This window comes from Saimiri boliviensis, chromosome 5 (genome assembly GCF_048565385.1).
Source record: "Saimiri boliviensis isolate mSaiBol1 chromosome 5, mSaiBol1.pri, whole genome shotgun sequence".
Taxonomy (NCBI): Eukaryota; Metazoa; Chordata; class Mammalia; order Primates; family Cebidae; genus Saimiri; species Saimiri boliviensis.
In genome coordinates this window covers 90,777,440-90,800,527 of record NC_133453.1, presented here as the reverse complement: position 1 = coordinate 90,800,527, position 23,088 = coordinate 90,777,440, and the positions used below count along the sequence as shown (strand labels likewise).

Here is a 23,088-nt window from a genome sequence, read left to right as displayed (position 1 = left end):
GGGTCCCTTTGTAATAAACTCCTCTCCCAACTTCAGCCCTTGGAAACCAATGATTTGTTTTCTGTCCCTGTAGTTTTGCTTTTTCCAGACTGATGTATTAACATAATTATACCATATGTATCCTTTTTTTCTATCTTCTTTCACTTAATATAATGTACTTGAGGTTCATCCTTATTGTTATTATGTTATTATGATCAGAAGTCTGGTTTATATGATTCTGATTCTTTGGCACTTATTTGGGCTTATTGTGAGGTTTAGTGTTTGATCTGTTTTCATGAATGGTCTGTGTGTGTGTTTTAAAGGAATTCTCTATTTTTTAGTACAGGTACATATACCTGATAGGCTTGTTGATTGTGTTGGTCAAATCTATTTTTACTAATTTTTATCCATATAATCATCACATTTTGATAGAGTTGTGTATGTATATTCGAAAATCTCTCACTGTGTCTGTGGATTTTTCCATTTCTTTTGGTAATTTGTATGCTTTTAAGTATATTAAGGCCATCATTTAAAAAATCTTCATACATTTTTAATGCCACTTTATTCTCATTTAATGCTTATTTATTTGCCCTAAATTCTATTTTGTTTAATTATTTGTTTTAGTCAGGGTTCCCCAGAGAGAACTAGTAGGATATATCTAGAGGTATGCGAAAAGGGATTTATTAGGGGAATTAGCTCACTTGATAATGGAGGCAGAGAAGTCCCATGATAGACTGCAAGCTAGAGAACCAGGAAAGTTGATCTAACTCTGTCCAGGTATGAAGGCCTCAGAACCAAAGAAGCTGATCGTGTAATTCTCAATCTAAGGCTGAAGGCCTGAGAGCCCAGTAGGTCACTGGTGTCAGTCCTGGAGTTCAAAAGTTGGAGAACCTGGAGTTCTGAAGTCCAAAGGCAGGAGAAGGGTATCGTGACTCTGGGAGAGGAGTGGTGAAAAATTGCCCTTCCTGCACTTTTTTGTACCTTCTGGTCCCCAAGCGATTGGATGGTGCCCACCCACATTGAGGGTGGATCTTTTCAACTCACTTCACCAACTCACATGCCAGTCTCCTCTGGGAATACTATCACAGACACACTGGGACAGCCTAGTCATTCCAATCAAAAGTGAAGCCATCAAGGTACAGTCGCTCACACCTGTAATTCCAACACTGGGAGGCAAGTTGGGAGGATCACATGAAGTCAGGAGTTAACAAACATGGACAACATAGTGAGATCCCATTTCTAAAAAGTAAAAAAAGCTATCTGAGTGTAGTGGCATGAGCCTATATAGTCATAGCTACTTGGAGGGTCAAGACAGGAGGATCGCTTAAGCACAGAAATTCAAGGGTGCAGTGAGCTGTGATTGCACAACTGCACTACAGCATGGGCAACAAGCAAGATCCTGTCTCTGTAAAAAATAAAAACAAAGCAAAACCATCTAAGCTTCTCTTTCAACAGAAAAAGGTCAGGCACAGTGCCTACTGAAACACTGAGAGTAATTAATGCTTTACCAGCTGTCTGAGTATCCCTTCATCCAGTCAAGATGACACTCGCAATCCACTATCACAGTATTGCTTTGCTACTTTTCTTTTGGCTAATATTTGCCTGGAATATCATTCCCATTCTTCTTTATTTTCATTGAGGCCTAGATGTGTCTCATCTGAACATCATAAAGCTGGATTTATTTTTCTAATTCCATTCTGATAGTATTTTTCCTTTAAGAAGTTAATTTATTGTAGTTATACATTTGGACTCTTTTCTTTTTAAGAGGTGAGATTTCTCTGTGTTGGACAGTTGGAGTACAGCAGCTATTCACTGGCGCACTCACAGTGCACTGCAGCTTCAAACTTCATGGACTCAAGTGATCCTCCTGCCTCAACCTCCCAAGTAGCTGGGACTAGAGGCACATACTCACACCTGGCTTTGGGCTCATTTTAACCATTTTATTGTGGTTTTTTTAAATTTTTCTTCACTTTTTTTCCTTCTTTCATACCATCTGTTGAACTGATATTTCTTTTAGCTATTTCTGCTTTTTTCTTTTTTCTCATTTCCTGGTTTGGAAGCTATAGGTTTGTATTTCTATTCTTTAAAAAACTAACTCCAAAGAAACAACCAAAAAAAGAAGAAACAAAAAAAAATAACCATACATTTTAATATACATGTGAGCTGTATTATTTTTCTCACAGTCTGAAATCATTTAGTGTATCCTATAGTTAAACAGTCCTTGAACATTTTATCTGCTATCTTTCTTTACAGTTTTTTCTAGAATTTAATTCACCCTTGTATTTTGCCAATTTTATTTTAAAAGGGACAGTAGTTTGATTTCCATCCTCACAGTTACTTCTTATGTCTCTTACCTTCCCTCAATGTTCAGTTTTCTTTTTCTTTGCTTTTTTTTTTTTTTTTCATTTTTCTTAAGTTGGGTATCTCACTCTGTCACCCAGGCTGAAGTGCAGTGGCAGGATCACAGCTCACTGCAGCCTTAATCACCCAGGCTCAAGCGATCCTTCTACCTCAGCCTCCTGAGTAGCTGAGACCTCAGGTGCGCGCCCCCATGCCCAGCTTATTTTTGTATTTTTGGTAGAGAGGAGTTTTGCCATATTGCCCAGGCTGGCCTCGAACTCCTGCCCTCAAATGATCCACTCATCTCAGCCTCCCAAAGTGCTGGGTTTACAGGCATGAGCCACCACCCCTGGTCTAAAGCCGTCTTCTTGCTGTGAAAAGTAGTTATTTCAGCAAGCACATGCAGCAGGTAAACTCATTTTTGTACTTTTGAAAATATCTTTATTTTGGCCTCACTGCCTAATGGTAATTTAGCTAGTTTTAAGTATTTAGGCTACAGTTATTTTTCCCTCAGCAGTTTGACGATCAGACTCTAATATCTTTAAGCGTCTTTTGAGAGATAATAAATCTACCATTTAACTATTGCTACCTTAAAAATCATATTTTTCTCTCTGACAGCATTAAGACTTCTTATTAACTTTGATTATGTACTTGTTCTATGGTGACTTGAGACGTGGATTTATTTTTATGGATTTTATCTTCTCTGGATTTGATGATAATGATGCTTTTAATCTAAGATGTTGTACTGATCTTTAGTACTGGGAATATTTTAGACATTATCTATGCAAACATTCCTGTCTGCCATGCCAACATTCTTGTCTGCCATGCCTTCTGTATTCTATTTCTAAAATTTGCTCTATGTTAAGGCCTGTATCCTCCACAACTTTTAACATGTTTTCATTTTCATCTCTCTGTATCTCTGTATCACATTCTCAGTGAATTGCTCAATCCTGTTTTTCAGTTTACGAAGTGACTTTTCTACTATATCCTTTTCTGATATATCCTGTCTACTAGGATTTTCTTTTTCAAATAATAAATTTCAATTTCCAAGAATTTTTGTCATACTTTTTGTATATATCAATTCTTATATTTTCTTTTGATTTTGTTTCAAAATTTATTTTTTAAGATATTTATTCCTTCTGTATGAATCTTCAACTCTTATTTTTATAATGTTTTCTGATTGTTCTATAAATATATTTCCTCGCATTTTTAAAAACAATTCATGCTCTTTCAATTGTGTTTGTTGACTTTCTTAGCTTTAGTTTCCTCGAGTGCTTTGGAAATCGGTTTGCAGGTTCATCTTGATGGTGACTTTTTTTTCTCTCTGTCTCTATCTCCTTCTGTTTATTCCAATCACTGAGTCAGTGGGTGGGTTGGCTTAAGTTTTAGAAGCTAGGATTTGTCTGCCTCCTCTGTCTTCCTGATTTCATATAATGGTTTATCCCCAAAAGCTTTTTTCAGCTTCTTTTCACAGTTTGGGGAATCACATCGTAGTGCCATTTTTATGCACTGAGACTTGGTAAAGTCTTTTGCCAGGTGGTTCTTTTTAATCTCCACTAACATGCAATATTAACCCTTGGTGCATCTGACTGCTACCAGACCTAGAGCTTAATTATTTTATAATGTCAGCCTTGCATACTACTTGTGTTCTGCTACACAGTGACTTTTATTTTTAGTACAGCAGTAACTTGATTTTTTTTCTTTACCATATCTCTTACACTTTATTCTGCTATGCTTTGTCAGTAATGTAGCTTATACTTTATCTGTAATTGTTGAGTACTGTTTCAAACAGAAAAACCTCTAAAATGTCTATTGCCAGTATCATCTTGACCAGGATCCTGTCAAAACAGTTTGCACTTACGTATTTGGAAATTAGGATACAAATCTTGTCAAACCCATCATCTTTGGCATATATATGATTCGTTCTATTTCTTTGTTTAATGCATAGATATGCTACAGCAAAACAAGAATAAGAATATCAATTCATGTTCTGGGGGCATGACTTCTAGACTCAAATTGGATGGATTCAAATCATGGCATTGACATTTGCTTCCTGCATGACTCATCCTTTCAAAACCTTTGTTTCATCATCTGTATTTATGACATATCTACTTCACAGATATCTTTAAAGGATTAAATGAAATTTCAAAAACTCATGTTGTTCAAGGTTAAAAAATTATGTATATATATTATATATAATGTATATATAATGTGTGTATGTATAAAATAATTACCATAGCATTGTGAACTCTCAATGAATGTTAGCCATTATTTTTACAGTGAAATTGCATTATATACATGTTTAATGTATAAATTCACATACAGCCATTCTCTTTTGTAAAATACATGCAGCATAATATATTTTAGAGATGTATCTTACTATATATGATATATTAATTTTTAATTTTAAATGAAATATTATCAAGGTTGTTAAACCTCCCCCACACTCTATTTCTGTACTTTCTGGGTCATTTAAATGATCCTCAAAAGTAATTTTGACTGGATATTTTTTCCACATTGATTGACTTTTAAGACTTAGCCCCCCAATCAGATGCAATTATTAGTTATCTCTATATTAGTCGGTGTATTTTTATGCCAGGCATTAATAATTATATAAAGCTGTATAGTACTGAAAAATCATTTGGCCTCAAAATCGAACATCTAGGTTCAAGTCTGGCCTCTTCCATTATCCAGTCACCTCACCTTATTGGATGGCAGTTTCTTCATTTATAAAACAGAGATGGTAACATCTACATATCAGAGGGTTTGTAAAGCTTAAATGCAATAAGGTATGAGAATGCAATCTATAAACTGTAAATTGCTAGATATGTAAGCCATGAGTGCATGTCTTTGTTATAGCAGCTTTCTTCCATATTTACATAGTCATATGGAATGTAGGTAAACCTGAGCCTGGAAAGTGGTTGGATCTCCAATCCAGCCTGCACTTTCTGTAGTAAAAGAAAAATTCTCAGCGACAGTTTTACAAATAATGATTCTTAGGGGATGGGAGTGAAGCAGACACACATTATCTGGTATTTGTATTTGACACCTTTAACTGCTAAGACCAAAATATTAGAATCTTTTGCTCTTTCAGCCACAGCATACAATATTTAGCTCTCAGCAATTCAAAGCAGAAATGGGAAACCTAATTTTAGAGGTGAGGTAAGTAGAGCAGGCATTTCCTTTCCTATTCAGATAAAATTATTACATACTATTAGTGGAATATGCCCACCAACTCTAAGAACTAAGCCGTTTATCCTTCACTGATGGCCCTATTTTAAGTCACAAGAAATGTGTTATCTACTGAAGTCCCCAGTGCAGTTTTCTCCTCCTCCTTCACATGCAAATGTAGCCAAAGATACTCTAAATGGACCATGCCTGTGCTTGCTAGAGCAGTAGAAAAGTTAAAGTAAAATTGCTGCTTTGGGGAGCCAGAAAAAAGTTAGCACACAAACACAGCCTAACTCAGCTGCCTTTTAACCCCTTTCTTTCTTACCTATCTTCCTAACTTGCCACATTTGATTCAAAAAATCTAAACAATATTTAAAGGTATACACTGAGTATTCTGTTTTTACCCTGTTCCTGTCTGCCCCTACCAGCACCCACTTCTGTTCCCCACTATCACTGGTTTCTTTTGTACTCTTCTGCTGTTTGTTTATAGAAACAGAAATATGATAATATAGATACAGATGTATTTTCCCCTTTCTTACACAAATAGTGGCATACTATATATACTATTTTGCCCTTGCTTTTTTTTGTTGTTGAATAATTTATATTGGAGTTTGGGGGACTAAATCTCCACACATACAGAGCTTCTTCATTCCTCTTTAGAGCTGCATCTTATTTCATTAGAAGTATATGCCATTGCTTATTTAATCACTCCCTCATAAAGGAACACTTTTTTTCAATCTTTTGCTGATATAAACACTAGCATCATAAGTGACCTTAAATATTGTCATTTTGTATATATACAGGATGTCTCTAAGATACATTGCCAAAAGTATGATTGCTGAGTCAAAGAGTGAGTGCATTTTTTTAAGAATTTTCTGTTGTTTCAATCACCTCAAAACAACAGATAATGAGGGCATCAGGGAAGGGACCTGGTGGCCGTGTTGTGCAGGCAGACTTGGATTTGATCTGAGTTTCATCCGTCTCTTGGTGCATGACTTTGGGCAACTTACCTCCCCTTTCATGGAGCCTTGGTATCAACTTCTATCAGAAGTGGAGTCTGGTCCCTATCTCAATAGAGGAATTATAAAATTAGGTGAGATCATGGATGGGTCTTGTCTGCATTGCCACCTTTAAGGTGCTGGGATTATTAACCAAAAAATGACCACAAATCATCAGATTGTAAAATGACTTTTTCTTTTTTTTTGATGTGGTGTTCTACCAATTTTAATATATACATAGATTTGTGTAACTACTCCATAATCAGAATACAAAATAGTAAATGTATTTTTAATTTGGATAGATATTGGCTAGTTGCTCTCCATAAGGGTCGTATACCCACACTGCCATCTCCCTGACAATAGATGAAAGACTTTTTCCTCACAGCCTTGGCAAATGATAGAGTTGGTTATGTGTTTGCTGCCTGTTATAGCCTTCCCCGTGCAGAACCATAGCAGCAGACTAGGGCCACAGCAGCTGTCTGGTCCTTCTTCCCTTGATTAAAGATGCTTAAGCCTCAAATCTTAAGCTTAAAAAGAAAAATACTAAACAGAGGCCCATATTTTAATCACATTTTAAAGTAGCTGCTTTCCCCATCTGCTCCTCAAACAAAGAGACAGCTTAGTTTACAGCACTCTTTCTGAAAAACTGAAGGATAACTAAAAGAGAGTAGAAAGTCATGTCAGTAACATTATATACCTTTGGCATGGTAGCTGTTCTTGTTCACAAGTTCCAGTGCACATACAACCTCTTTTTTCTCATCTGCCTCCTACCTAATATCAAAACATTTAGAAGTGAAAGCTGATTAAGAACTTATCATTTTGAATTTTGTAAACTTACTAAAAGAAAGAATAATATTAATAGAATTGCCATGAGAAAATTGAGCTAAACTGAAACATCTACTTTCTTTATTGTAGATATAAATTAGCCAAATATAACCAAAATATTAGATTTAAAAATCTCTTGCTTATGGGCCAGATTCATCCAACAGGCTTGTATCATTGGCCTCACAAAATCTTTCAAAGTTAAGAAATATTACATTAAAATCCAGATCTTTGGATCTTCTTGAATAATGAGAATATCTGAGAATAATATACCCATATTATCACATCACAACTGTTTTCTGGGTCATGTACTCTTAATAAGTTTTAACAGCAACAAACACTTCTTTTTATTATCAGTATTTTCAGATATCCATATAATATTTAGCAATAATATTTCAATCAAAGAATTTACAGTTATTATGACTCAAGTATTCTTACAGACATGAAATCTGCCATTTGATTTAGTAGTTGGATTATTGAACTTAAAGCTTTTTTTCCCCTTTTAATACATGAGCATATTTTCTTTTTTTTAAATTGCATTTTAGGTTTTGGGGTACATGTGAAGAACATGCAACATTGTTGCGTAGGTACACACATGGCAGTGTGGTTTGCTGCCTTCCTTCCCCTCACCTGTATCTGTCATTTCTCTCCATGCTATCTCTTCCCACCTCCCCACCCCCCCATCCCTCCCCCATTTCCCCCCAATGGACCCCAGTGTGTAGTGCTCCCCTCCCTGTGTCCATGTGTTCTCATTGTTCAACACCCGCCTGTGAGTGAGAACATGCGGTGTTGATTTTCTGCTCTATACATGAGCATATTTTCTTACAATTTTGGGAAACTATCACTAATTTTTATTACTTTCTGAATGATTATTGCTTTTTATTATCTGATATATTGATTATTTCATATTCATGTATGCCATTTGATTTTTAATATATCTTTTAAAAACTTTAGTTGCTGAGAAATGTTGAGCCAAGGTTCATCAGAGTAATGATCGTATTTCTTCTGCATTTCGATCCCTGAGCTGACGAGCTGACTTACCATACTATAATTTCTCATTGATTTTAATTTTCCAGACTTTGCAGACCCCTGTTTATTTAGGTGAGCTGTAATCACTTGCTCACCCTACTCCCTACACTCTCTGCATTGAAATCTATCATGGTATAAATAAAGATTGCAGATAATGGACATTGCTTTCTTTGTTAACACTCTACCAGAGCTATGAATGCTTTGTTTATGAGCAGAATTAATTAAGGTTTGCCTCATTTAAAAAGGAATTCATTTAATCTGGTTGTACTCATTTTTAAGAAGAAAAATTATTTTTGTGACTTGTCCTTTATTACTGTTGTTGTTATTTACAAATAATTGGTGCCTGGACAAGGCATCTAAATGAAATAGGAACCAAAGATTTATGGTAAAGGAACCAAAGATTTATGGTAAATAGTAGTGGTAAGTTTAGTGGGACTTAATTATGAAAAATATTAAACTGAAGGCTATTTAAATGCAAGTTATAATTTTAACTCTGGGAATAATGAAGAGCAGCAAAGGATGAATGACATTTTTATTTTCATTTTTGTAATTTTTAACAAAGTTGATGATAATGCAATATGACACCGTACCTTTATTGTTTAACTTTCCATTATGGCTTTAAAGAGATTCTTTTTTTTTTTTGCAAAAATTTTCAGAGTGTTTCTTAGTCTTTTGAAAGGTGTCTCCAATCTTTAATGTTTATATTTTTCTCCTTTCAGACACCCATTGCATTATGATTCTTGGTTATTTTCTTTAATTCACTTTTTAACTGGTTTTACTAGCTTTATTTGTGATTTGAGTTTAACTGGTCTTACTGGCTTTATTTATGATTTGAGTAGTGTTCAAATATTTAATTAGCTCCATGAAATCCCACATCTATCCCAATATTGACTTTGAGTAAATTTGCATATTTTTTATAGGCATGGATAGCATCCCAAAAGAACAGATATGTTTGCACCATCCAATGATTGGAGAAATACTGACCAACAAGACTTTTGTCATGAAGAGTAAGGACAGGCTCTTTAACGTTGAGTAGTGAAGGATATTTGAGAAGGGCCCAATTAGTGAGTGATGCATGTATCAGTCAGTATTTTATGCTGTTAGAACTTTTGATTGGGTAATGTATATTCATGTGTTGAGAACTCTCCTATTTTGCATTTAGTCTTCTGAATATGGGAATTTTCTTAGTCCATTTTGTGTTTCTATAACAGAATATCACAGATTGCATAATTTATAAAGAAAAATTTGTATTTCTCACCGTCCTGGAGACTGGGAAGTCCAAGGTCAAGGGGCCTACATCTGGTGAGGATCTACTTGCCATATCATCCCAATGGCCAAAAGCAGAAGAGCAATAGAGCATGTGTGTAAGATAGAGGAAGCTCACTTTTATAACAAACTCACTCTCACAGTAATGAACCCACTCCTATGATAACAACATGAATTCATTGATGAGGGCAGAGCCCTCATAACCCAATCACTTCTTGAAACTCTTACTTCTCTGCATTGTTGCACTGGGGATTACGTTTGCAACACAAGAACTTTGGAGGGCACATTCACTCTATAGCACAAATGGTCAATTTGTGGATAGCAGATTCTGAAGCTTTTCAAGTTTATTATAAGTGCTTTCTCATCTCAAATAATTCATCAACTATGACATTTTTTAAGCACCATAAAAGTGTGTTTTATGTTTGTGTGTGTGTGTATCAACTTCAGACCTTTAAAAAAGTGATTTATTTACAGTAATAAAATGGAAATTCATTCATAGCATTGACTAAAGTGGGCTGCCAGCATTGATAGTGACATTTCTTTAGCACGAATAATATTCTACTATCCAAGAAAGATTTTTTTTAATGTCATACATATGAAACAACAGAACCTAGCACCAACTGATTCACCATTATATTATAATAGATGCTCCAAGAACAAATACATACCCAGGGAAAAAAGCCCTGATGATCGGACTTGGTGAACCATGGTTGCACTTAACTACTCAATGCAGGGATGTGTTTAGTATAATCTATCACAAGATAATTTATTAGAAATTAGTCTTGAAGTAGAAATACTAAAAAGAAAAAACCAATAATCTAAAAATTAAATGATTAAATGTGATAAACGATAAACAGAATTTTTAAAATACTGATGCTTATAGTTCAAAGACTTTTAAATAATGGAAAGACCAAGACTTTTCTAGGTTTTCTATATATTTAGTAAGTTCTGTAATTAATAAGTCTTATCCTAACCTGAAGTGATCTCTCTCTCATCTGAATTTCCAGAGGCTTCATTTTTCTGTATTATATATTTGACAAATAATTTTGTGCAGACCATGAACAACTCTTCTGCTGTTTTCTGAAACTATTTATTTAAATCTCATATGGTTATTGAACTACTTTCATGCTTACAGCTTCCCAAACAAACTATAAGCTTCTTATAATCCTTCATACTTTCTTAAATTAATTACAGTGCCTTACTAATAGTAGAAATGGCCAAAATAGTTTTTTGATTTGACTTAAGCTGATACAAACCCATTCTTTTCCAGAGTAAGAAAAATTAACTTTACTCCTATTTAATGTGTAGTGCCTTTATCTCATACAACTATTCACAGCCTTCATAGCAAATATTAATTTATCCTTTCATGAAACTTATAATGAGTTCTTCTTTCAATATAGGTTATGAGTGTAATTTTAGACTCATGTTCTAAAGACTCACTAAAACAATAGTGGTCGTGAGGGTAAGATGACATGTTTGCGAAAATGTCCAGAAATAGGTATTTTCTTATACTGTGGGTAGGTATAAATTAGCGCAACTCTTAGAAAACAATTCATCTATGTATGTATGCCATACCTAAAGATATTATTATCATTTATCCCAGTTTCTAAAAATCCATTCTAAGGAAGCATAGAAAAACCATTATCCACAGGAAACTTTGCAACATTATTTATAATAACTAAATTTGGAAACAACCTAAATGATAATAGCGAATGGTAATGGACAAATTACAATGCAATAATGTGATGTTATTATACATAATGTTTTCAAATAATTTGCTTAAATGTGGATTTTCTTTTTTAAAATGTACAAAATTTAGTATTGGTACTCCTTTGCAAAAAATGAAAGAGAAAAAAGTCTGAAAAAGATATACAAAAGTATTGACAGTTTAATAGTTATTTGATTTTGAGTAATAGGACTGTTTTTGCTCTTACACTTATATATATTCTCTAATAATCCTATAAAAATCGTGTATTACTTTTTTTTTTTTTGAGACAGCATCTCATTCTGTCACCCAGGCTTGAGTGCAGTAGCATGATTTCAGCTCACTACAACCTCTACCTCCCAAACTCAAGCAATTCTGCCTGAGCCTCCTCAGTAGTTGGGATTACAGGTGCCCACCACCATGCCCAGCTAATTTTTTTGTATTTTTAGTAGAGACGGAGTTTCATCATTTTGGCCAAGCAGGTCTCAAATGCCTGACGTCAGGTACTCTGCCTACCTTAGTCTCCCAAAATCCTGGGATTGTAGGTATGAGTCACCACACCCAGAAATCATGTATTACTTTTTAAATGAATGCAAAAGTAAGCTGCTTTTTTTAAATCTAAGAAACAATAAACACTCAAATCGGTCTCTTGGGAAAGACATATTTCTTAAGAATGAGATCCCTGCCTTTTAACAGGTTTTAAGAACTTCAGAATAAAAAAGAAAAACTAGAGCAGTTTAAAGTACTGAGCAACTGATCAAATTCACCATTGCACTGCCATGACTCTCCTTCTAAATGAAACAGGCCTCAATACAAATCATCAGTCTCTTCATACCTTAACTGACCCTCTCTCGACTTATCAATACTAAGTCTCATGACTGTATGTTTTCAGTGTGACAACTGCAGACTCTTCCCCTCTCATTATTTTCTCTTCATTTTCTTCTTTTAGTACAGTATTTTTAATGTTCATCAATATTATAGAATGTATCAGTACTTTTTTCATTTCTATTACCAAATAATATTGCAGTTATGAATATACCACATTTTATTTTATTCATCAGTTGATGAATATTTGAGTTGTTTCTACTTTGTAGCTATTATGAATAATAATACTATAAATATTTGTGTACAAGTTTTTATGTGCATATATGTTTTCATTGGTCTTTGTTAAATAAGTAGGCATAGAATTACTGAGTCATATATTAACTTTATGTTTAACATTTGAGAGACTGTCAGGCTGTTTTCAGTTTACAGCTGCACCATTTACAGTCCTACCAAGAGTGTATGAGGGGTACAGTTTCTACTCATCTTCATCAATACATGCTCTTATTTATCTGTCATGTCTATTCCACTTATCTGTATGTGTCTATCTTTTTGTAGGTACCAAACTATCTTAATTACTGTAGCTTGGATAAATTTGAAATAAGGAAGTAAGAGTCCTCCAAATTTCTTCTTGTTTTTTAAAATGGTGTGTTCAAGCTATTCTATGTTCCATCGATTTCCATGTGAATTTTAAGATCAACTTACCAATTTTTGCAACAAAGCCAGCTGGTATTTTGATAGAGATTACATTTAACCAGTAAATCAATTTGGAGAATCTTATTGTCTAACAATACTAGAGTTCAGATCCATGAACATGAGATATCTTTGTATTCATTTAAGTCTTCTTTAGTTTCTTTCACTGATATTTTGTAGTTTTTAAAGTGTATGTTTAATCTTCCTTTGTTAAATTTATTCACAAATATTTTAATTTTTAGTGCAATTTTAGGTGGAATTGTCTTATTATTTCATTTCAGACCATTCATTGCCAGTTTGGAGAAAATAACTGATTTTTTTTACATTGAGTCAATGACAAAAGAAGATGATTGATTTTGGCATATTGATCTTGTATCCTGCAATCTTGCTGCATTTGTTAATTTTTGTAGATTTTTTAGAAAATTCCTTTGGCTTTCTTAGATATAAAATCAGTGTAATGCCTATTAAAATACCAATGATATTCTTCACAGAAATGGAAGAAACAATCATAAAATTTATATGGAATCACAAAATGTCCAAAATAACCAAAGCTGTTCTAAGCAGAAGAACAAAACTGGAGGAATCACATTACCTGACTTCAAATATGCTGCAGAATTATAGCAACCCAAAACAGTGTGGTACTAATGACTGATGTTTTACAGAATTACAGCAACCTAAAACAGCATGGTACTAATGACTGTATGTTTTACATACATAGAGTCTGGCATAAAAACAGACACATAGACCATTGGAACAGAATTGAGAACCTAGAAACAAATCCACATACCTAGAGTGAACTCATATTTGACAAAAGTGCCAGAAGCATATACTGGGGGAAGAGATATGCTTTCAATGATTAGTGCTGGGAAAACTCAATATTCATATGCAAAATAATGAAACTAGACCCCTATCTCTCACCATGTACAAAAATCAAATCAAAATACATTAAAGACTTACATCTAAGACCTCAAACTATGAAGTTACTGCAAGAAAACATTGGGGCAGCTCTCCAGGACAATGATCTGGGCAAATATATCTCAACACTCCATGAGCACAGGCAGCCAAAGTAAAAATAGACAAATGGGATCACACCAAGTTAAAAAACTTCTGCACAAGAAAGGAAACAATTAAGAAAGTGAAGGGACAACAAACGGAGTGGGAGGAACTATTTGCGAACTACCTATCTGACAAGGGATTAATAACCAGAATATGTAAGGGGCTCAAACAATTTTACAGGAAAAAAAAATCTGACAATCCAGTTTAAAAATGAGCAAAAGATTTGAATAGACGTTTCTCAAAAGAAGACATGCAAATAGCAAACAGGTATGAAAGGGCGCTCAATCATTAATCATCAGAAACGCAAATCAAGACTACAATGAGATATCCTCTCACCCCAATTAAAGTGGCCTATATCCAAAAGATAGGCAATAACAAATGCTAGCAAGGATGTGGAGAAGAGAGAGCCCTCCTACAATGTTGGTGGGAGTGCAATACCTCTGCTGAGTATATACCCAAAAGAAAGGATATCAGCATATTGAAGAGATATCTTTGCACTCCCATGTTTGTTGCAGTACTGTTTACAATAGCTAGAGATTCAGAAGCAAGCTAACTGTTAATCAGCAGATATAGAAAATGTGGTACATATACACAGTGGAGTACTCTTGAACCATAAAAAATAATAGGATCCAATCGTTTGCAACAACACAGATGGAACTGGGGATTGTTATGCTAAGTGAAATAAGCCGGGCACAAATAATTCATGCTGTCACTCATTTGTGGAATGAAATGAAATTGGCTGGGTGCAGTGTGGTTCAGACCTCTAATCCCAACACTTTGAGAGGCCCAAATCAGGCAGATCGCCTGAGCCCAGGAATTCGAGACCAGCCTGGGCAACACAGTGAAACCTTGCCTCAAAAAAAAAAAAAAAAAAAAAAAAAAATTAGCCAGGCATGGTGGCATATGTCCATAGTCCCAGCTATGAGGCTATGGTTGCCAGAGGCCGAGAAGACTAGTACAGGGGCTTAGGGGGAGGTGGGGATGGCTAATAGGTACAAAAAAACCATGAAGAATAAATAAAATCTACTATTGTGATAGCACAGTAGTAAAGTGACTATAGTTACTAATAAATTAATTGTGTATTTTAAAATAACTTGAATGTAATTGTTTACATCTCCAAGGATAAATGCTTGAGGGGAGGGATACCCCAGTCAGTCTCTATGATGTGCGTATTTCATATTGCATACCTGTATCAAAACGTCCCATGTACCCCATAAATACATATACCTACTATGTACCTATGAAAACATCTTAATAGATATAGTCTTACCTGTATCTTAGTCTTTTCCAATCTGGGTGCCTTTTATTTCATTTTCTTGTTTCATTTCCTTGGATAGATCTTGCACTATAATGTTGGATAAAAGTGGCAAGACTAGACATTTTTTGTTTCTTATTGGGGGGGTGGAGAACATGCATTCATTCATGATTAAGTGTGATACGAACTGTGGATTTTTCATAAATGCCCTTTAATGGTTGAGGAAGTGCCCTTCTACTTCTTGTTTGTTGAATATTTTTAACATGAAGAGATGTTAGATTTTGTCACATGCTTATTCTGTGCTCCTATACGTTGTTATTGCCAGATATATTTCTATATGTGATAGGCCCAACAGTACTTTATCCTACAATATTGTTTTGTACAATTTCTTTTTCACTCAATTAAGGAAAAAAAGGAGAAGCACTATGCATTCATTGTATCATTTATAATTACTTTTATTTCTGCCCCTTTTTGTTTTCTGGATGTCCAATTATCAACTAGGTTCTTGAAGAAGTTTCTTTAGTATTACTTGTGTTACCAATAAATTTTCTCAGTTTCAGTTTATTTGGGAACATACTTGTTTCACTTTCATTTTTAAAATAGAGTTTTGCCCAAATAAAGTTTTTTTTGTTTGTTTGTTTGTTTGTTTTTTGGAAATAGAGCTGGCTCCATTGCCGAAGCTGGAGTACAGCGGTGCAATCTTGGCTCGCTGCAACCTCTACCTCCTGGGTTCAAGGGATTCTCGTGCCTCAGCCTCCTGAGTAGCTGGCATTACAGCCACATGTCACCATGCCCAGATAATTTTTTTGCATCTTTAGTAGGGACAGGGTCTCATTATGTTGCCGAAGCTGGTCTGAATCTCCTGGCCTCCAGTGATCCGCACATCTTGGCCTCCCAAAGTGCTGGAATTACAGGCGTAAGCCACCACGTCCAGCCCAGAATTAAGATTTTTAAGTAACAAGTTGTTTTTTTTTTCTTGTCAGCACTTTGTTTATATCATCCCACTGCCTTCTAGTCTTCATTGTTTCTGATGAGAAGTCAGCCACTGATCTTTCTGAGCTTCCCTCATACATGACGAATTATTTTTCTCACTGCATTTGGGATTTTCTCTCCCTTGAACATTTTCACTTTGACGTGTCTGAGTATAATTCTCTCTGTCCTCATCCTACTTGGAATTTGTTGAGCTTCTTTAATAGATCAGTTAATGAATTTTCATCAAGTTTTGGAAGTTTCCAGCTTCCAGCCATTATTTTTTTGAATATCATTTTTGTTTCTTTCTTTCATCCCTTCTGGTACTTCTCTTATGCATATGCTGCTGTGTTTAGTGGTGTCCCACATTTCTCTGAGGCTCTATTCTGTTTACTACATTATTTTTTCTTCATTCTTTTATATATAATATCTATCAATCTATCATCATGTTCACTCATTCTTTATTCTGCCAACTGAAGTCTATGTGAGTCCCTCTAATGAATGTCTTATTTCATTATATTATGTATTTCCATTCAGAATTTCCACTTGGCTCTTTTTTAAAAATACATAGGCTTTGCTTTATTGTGTGTGAAGAGTGTTAGTGGATTTTTATTTCTCATTTCTATTTTCTTGAGAAATTAGTGATTGATTCTCTCCAAAATAACCAGAAAAGAAATAAGGCAGAAAGCATGTACTCCTCATAGTCCCCACTCAGTTCTGAGACTAACAGACCAGAATGTAACCAGACTCTGAGTTCTTTGAGATATCTGATTTCAATCCATAGAATTCTTGAGTAACTTGCGCAATTTATTGTTTTTTTCTACAGTGTCATCAAACGACAAGCAGAAATCTTGATTTCTTAACTATTGCAATATAATGGCCTCACCTGTGACCACTTCCACAGTGAATCATAACACCAGCAAGGCCCTGCATTCTGTCTGGATTGGTTGCATTATCTGAAGTGTTACACAGACAAAGTTCTAAATGACAAACTACCTAGTAAGAAAGTTTTGTATATCAGTGAAGTTAATCCACGCATTTAAATCTTTTCACATGTAGAGCTGGAATCATGGGTGGTTTTTAAGCTTTCATTCATTTGTGTGCATCCTGTTTGCTACAACACTCTTCACAGTAGTGTTTGTATTCACTTCATAGAGTTTCTGTTTTGCTAAAAACACTTAAACAGTGAATAACTGATACGTTGTGTTCTACATCACAGGAAGTTCCTTAAAATCTTCATCTTTGCTGTTATAGTTTCACAAGTAAGACATCCGATTTTATTAGTTAATTGTTCCTGAAAAGTTTCATGAACCTACATTGTGTCTGGAGTGCTGTTGTTATTTTCAGTATCAATATTACCATTTGGTAAGCGATCATTTTGTTTATCCTGTCTTCTTTCTTCTTGTAAAATATCAGCAATTGTATTTAGTAGGTAATTTAAGAATCCATGGGCATCCTGTTGCACGCAGAAAAGCTCATTTTCTTTCTCTAATTTTGTTTTGAACTTCTCAGGAGATACTACTTTAACCTTTTCATTCTGTGTGGCTACACTATGGAAGAAAGTTGCTGAGCACATTAAAATTTTCCTTCTTTCTAGATTGTCTTGTATGCTAGAACATTTTCCTGAAATGGATGACAAAAATAAAGCACATGAAGAGCTAAATTCCCAAAATTGCACATATGCACATATTCCCCAAATCGACTAACCCAAAAGTGTCCATTGAAGGTATTCCCAAAATTGACTAACCCAAAATAGTGCTCATTGACTGGAAACTGTTCTGAGCCAATCTCTTTCTCTGATGCTGAAGCATTGGCACTAATGGTACAGATGGAGGCAGGGGAGGAGAGAAGCCAGGCCACCCACATGCAAACCAAGGGCCACAAACCCACACACCAAACCTGCCGGGCCACCATTGCTCAATATTTTTTCATAATTTCCGTCTCTTTATTAATATTGTATATCTGTTAAAATATTATAATCATACTTTCATTCTTTAAGCATAGTTTGCTTTAGTTCTTTGAATTATATATATATATATATATATATTTTTTTTCTTTTTCTTTTTTGGAGATGAGTCTCACTCTATGCCCAAGCTGGAGTGCAGTGGCATGATCTCGGCTCACTGCAACCTCCGCCTTCTGGGTTCAAGCAATTCTCCTGCCTCAGCCTCCTGAGTAGCTGCAGTTATAGGTGCCCGCCACCACGGTCAGCTAATTTTTGTATTTTCAGTAGAGATGGGGTTGCGCCATGTTGACCAGGCTGGTCTTGACCTGCTGGCCTCAGGTGATCCACCCACCTTGGCCTCCAAAAGTGCTGGGATTACAGGCATGAGCCACTGCACCAGGCTCGAATATATTATATGTATAATGACTACTTTAAAGTCTTTGGTCTGTTTAGTCTGACATCTGGCATCTGGGTCCTCTCACAGGCAGTTTCACTTCACTTCTTTTTCCTGTTTATGAGCTAAACTTTCTTGTTTCTTTGCCTATCTTTTTTTTTTTTTTTTTTTTTTGAGACAGAGTCTTGCTCTGTTGCCCAGGCTGGACGGGAGTGGCACAATCTCAGCTCACTGCAACCTCCGCATCCCGGATGCCTCAGCCTCCCAAATAGCCAGGATTACAGGCACCTGCCACAACACCTGGCTGATTATTTTAATTTTTTATTTTCATTTTGGTATTTTTAGTAGAGACAGGGTTTCACCATGTTGGCCAAGCTGGTCTGGAACTCCTGACTTCAAGTGATCTACCCTCCTCAGCCTCCCAACGTGTTGGGATTACAGATGTGTTACTGTGTCTGGCCTCTTTGCATGTCTTATAATATTTTTTGAAAATTGGAATTTCTAGATAGTATATTGTAGCAATTCTGAATATTAGTCCTCAGTACTTGTCATTGTTTTTGACCTGTTTATTCATTTAGTGACTTCCCTGGTCTACTTTAACAAAGCCTATTCACTGCCTGTGTAAAGCTTCTGATGTTACTCTTGAGTGCACAGCCTTTCCCATGCATATAGTCCTCCTGGGATGACAGTAGCTACGACGGACTCCCTTTGACTTTCTCTTTCCCTGATCTGTTATGCTGTTTGCTTCCATTGGTATCAAACCTACCTGTTCAGCTCTTCAAATTGTGGGGGTAATGCTCTATTATTTCCAATAATACCCCAGGGAACAAATTGCTCTACAGTCTTTTCTAATTAAATTCTGTCTCCTATACTGAACTAGTTTTGAGGCCATTCTTTGAAGTTTGTACTAACACCGGGTGGACTGTTCTTAGCTGTCTCTTTGATTCTCTCTGGTAAAAACCTTCATGTTCTTGGGAGTGTTTTTCTGTTTTGTTTAATAACTGATATCCAGTCACTTCCTATTGTTCACCAAGATGACCTACCACGTAGCTTACTTCTCTCATGGAGATACTGGCCTCTTCTTGCTTACTATCAAAATCTTCATTGTTTCAAGAGTACCCTTAGGCTTGAACTCTCCCACACTCTATTCTCAATAAGTCAGTTCTCTTGAGGAGAGCTTTGGAGTTCTCTGTTCTTATGACATTCTCCTCCCCCTGGTTAAAATCTTTGAGCCACTAGTCTGAAGCTAAGGTTAGGACAGCCGCCCACTTTTCTGACAGTGGCATTCCTGTTTTATGAGCAGAGCAATGTGCAGAGGAGTAACCTCTAATCCAGACGTCCCCAAACACAGGAGGCCAGGCCAAACACAGGAGGCCAGTTCACTGTCCCTCAGACCGTTGGAGGGCCACCACATACTGTTCTCCTCTCACTGACCACCAATGAAAGAGGTGCCCCTTCCTGAAGTGCGGCGGGGGAGGAGGTGGATAAATGGCCTCAGGGGGCCGCATGCGGCCCGCGGGCCATAGTTTGGGGACACCTGCTCTAATCTTTTCCCAGCATGGAACCTGTGCTCTAAGAGTGACCTGGTGCATGAATGCCTTAAACTGTGGTCTCAGTCTACCTCACCTGGAAGAGAACTTTTTCTCTATGGGTAAAGGTGCAGAAAGGGAACCCCTAGCCTCTCAACTGTACTTGAGTGGAATTTTACATCTGCAATACATAGCTGGGGTCATAAGAAATGTTGATGGCTTGCCTCTTCATGGAAACTATCAGAGCCCTTGGCTGGGAGGTAGGGACAAGGGGAACTCTATATTCTTGGCCACACCTACCTGAAGTGGAACATGTGTCCTGCTTAGCTGGTTAGTGGGAGTGAGGAAGGGAGTGGGTTGTGACTCAGGTGCCAGTGACGCTCATTGTTCTTCCCAACAGTTAGTAAATCATCTTGCATAAATGTTTCTTCATTGGCTGTCTGCCCTTAAGACAATTTTCAGAGATTTTTAAATGATTGTATTTTTATAATTTTTTACCATTTATGGTTGTTTCACTGGGGATTACCTCACTCCTCATCCATTCCAGAAGTAAGTCTGTGCTATTACCTTTTGGACAGTATCCCATAAACCTCTCTTTTCTTCTCGAAGGAACTTTTTTACTATATGATTTACAGTTTATCAATGTATTGCTTATAGTTCTAGAAATCAGCATCATGCCATAAACCACTTTGTACACTACAGGTCAATAAATTACAACATCCTCATATATCAATATTGTATGTATAGACTTACTGCCAACATGTATGAATAGGCACAACCTAACGTAAGTACACCTGTTTATATACATGACATTCTGTAGGTCATATACAAGGAAAGAGAATAAGCAATTCTGGGTTACAGCCAATCTCAGTTGTAGTCATGCTACTGCCTCCAAACCCAGTGTGACAAAGCAAGGATGGGGAAACTTTCTCCTTCATGCAAGAGAAGATGAACCCCCCCATTAACCCAGGATATGCCGGGCCAAGCCAGGCTTTATTGATTCTCTAGCAGTTTCTTTCCAGAGCTTCCTGGCAGAAGATGGGCTTTGCTCTGTCCTTTAAACAAATTTTTTAAAAATAGTCTTGCTCGGTCACCCAGGCTGGAGTTCAGTGGCATGATCTTGGCTCACTACAACCGCTGTCTTTCATGTTCAAGTGATTCTTCTGCCTTAGGCTTCTAACTAGCTGGGATTTCACCACCACACCCAGCTAATTTTTGTATTTTTAGTAAAGACAGGCTTTCTCCATGTTAGTCAAGCTGGTCTTAAACTCCTGGCCTCATGTGATCCACCTGCCTCAGCCTCCACAATTGCTGGGATTATAGGAATGTGCCACCATGCCCAGCCTAAAGAACTTTCTTTGAAGAACTTTTGTCTAAAGTTGTTTGGAACTTTAGGAATTCTACTTTGCTCTGCAATTCTCTATCCTCTCCAAATGTTCATTGACTACTAATGCTCTGTAATGCTCTGTTCTAATTCACCTGAGAAAAATGAAGGACCAACCTTCTGGATCTCTGGATCTATTGCTTGATTAAGCCTTCAAGTACCTCATACTATATATATATATATATATAAAATAGTGTTTTGTTTTAATAACTGATATCCAGTCATTTCCTATTTTGTTCACTGAAACGTCACGTTATATTTTACCCACATGCAGAGTTAACAAGTTTCTATTGCGTATTATCTCCATTTTCAAAAACGTCTGAGGGCCTGTAGAATACATATTAAATGCTTCAGGAAGTTAGTCATAATCTTTTATATTTGCCCATAGTTTGCTTTCTTGCCTCATCTCTGATCTCCTGAGCTCCATTTATACTGGGCCAAAAACACACTTTTCTCTTAAGCAGACCATCTACTTTATATGTCAGTGCTTTTGCACAGATACTTAACCAAATGATTATCACAGAATATCCTGATGATAATGTGAGATATCAGGGACCTAGTCCATACCTATTGAATAAGTGACTACATTTGGGGATTTTTATTTATTTATTTATTTTGAAATGGCGTTTCGTTCTTGTTGCCCAAACAGGAGTACAATGGCACCATCTCAGCTCACTGCAACCTCCACTTCCTGGGTTCAAGCAATTCTCCTGCCTCAGCCTCCTGAGTAGCTGAGATGACAGGCGCCCGCCACCACACCCAGCTAACTTTTTGTATTTTTAGTAGAGATGGGGTTTCATCATGTTGGCCAGGCTGGTCTCGAACTCCTGACGTATGATCTACCTGCTTCGGCCTCCCAAAGTGCTGGGATTACAGATGTGAGCCATTGTGCCCTTCCTTGAGGATTGCTTTTTAAAAAGCTCTTCCAAAACTGCTTAAGAACCATTGCTATTCTCTCTCACCCTGCAGTCTCCTCCCTATCGTCACTCACTTTCACTTTGCTTGACAAAGTGTTGCTTAACAAAAAAAAGAAAAATAAAAAAAACTAGACACAACTAAAATATTATCTTCCTTGAAAAGTTTTTCTCAATTCTCTCTGTATTCCTAAGCTAGTGGGTATTTGTTATTCTTGGCTAATTAGTATTAGAGCTCTCTTTCTGGGTTTAGGGAGTACCCTACCTTCTGAATCGGAGATATTTTCTATCTTACAGGCTTAAAATGCCAACTCTTACTCTCCCAGGCTCCCTTACACATTGGGCATGAGTCCATAAACACGACTGCCAATCAGGCATACTCACCACAGACTTTGAAACAAAAATTAGAGACATGAAAAAAATCATAGACTACAGACTCCATTTCTGGAGTCTACATTTCTGAAGTAGCAGTAGCAGCTACTTCCAGTTTCCAAATATAACAGAAAAGTTATTATAGTGGCAACATCCATCCTGCAACTTCCAGACAGTAGCATTGCATGCTGCACGCTCCTTTCCTGGTTAAGTAACTTCCAAAGCTGGTTCTATAGCCTCCTGAAGAATTCTGTAAGCTGCTCCCTACCCTTTAATAAATGTATTTTCTGCTGAAATTACAAGTTCGTTTCTATTGCTGATAACTAAGATGGAGGGACACATCTGTACCCCCATAGCACTTCATTCATAAGCCAATATAGCAATAAACCACAATATCTTATAGTTAATTGCCGATAGAATATCAGTTAACTGAGTCAAGAAGGAA

The 23,088-nt window shown here is 36.3% G+C and overlaps 1 protein-coding gene across 12 annotated transcripts in view; it reads left to right on the top strand.

Annotated features, from left to right (window-relative positions):
• The window catches only part of MBD5 (methyl-CpG binding domain protein 5), a 478,342-nt gene that overhangs the window by 262,764 nt on the left and 192,490 nt on the right, over positions 1-23,088 (top strand). The window contains exon 1 of one of the 12 annotated variants that reach the window (XM_074399720.1): positions 18,154-23,088. This exon is cut by the window's right edge and continues 25,587 nt beyond it. The exons of the other annotated variants lie outside the window; for them this stretch is intronic. The gene's annotated coding sequence lies outside the window, so the exon portion shown is untranslated. Of the gene's footprint in view, positions 1-18,153 lie in introns of those variants that run through there. 12 annotated transcript variants of the gene reach the window in all.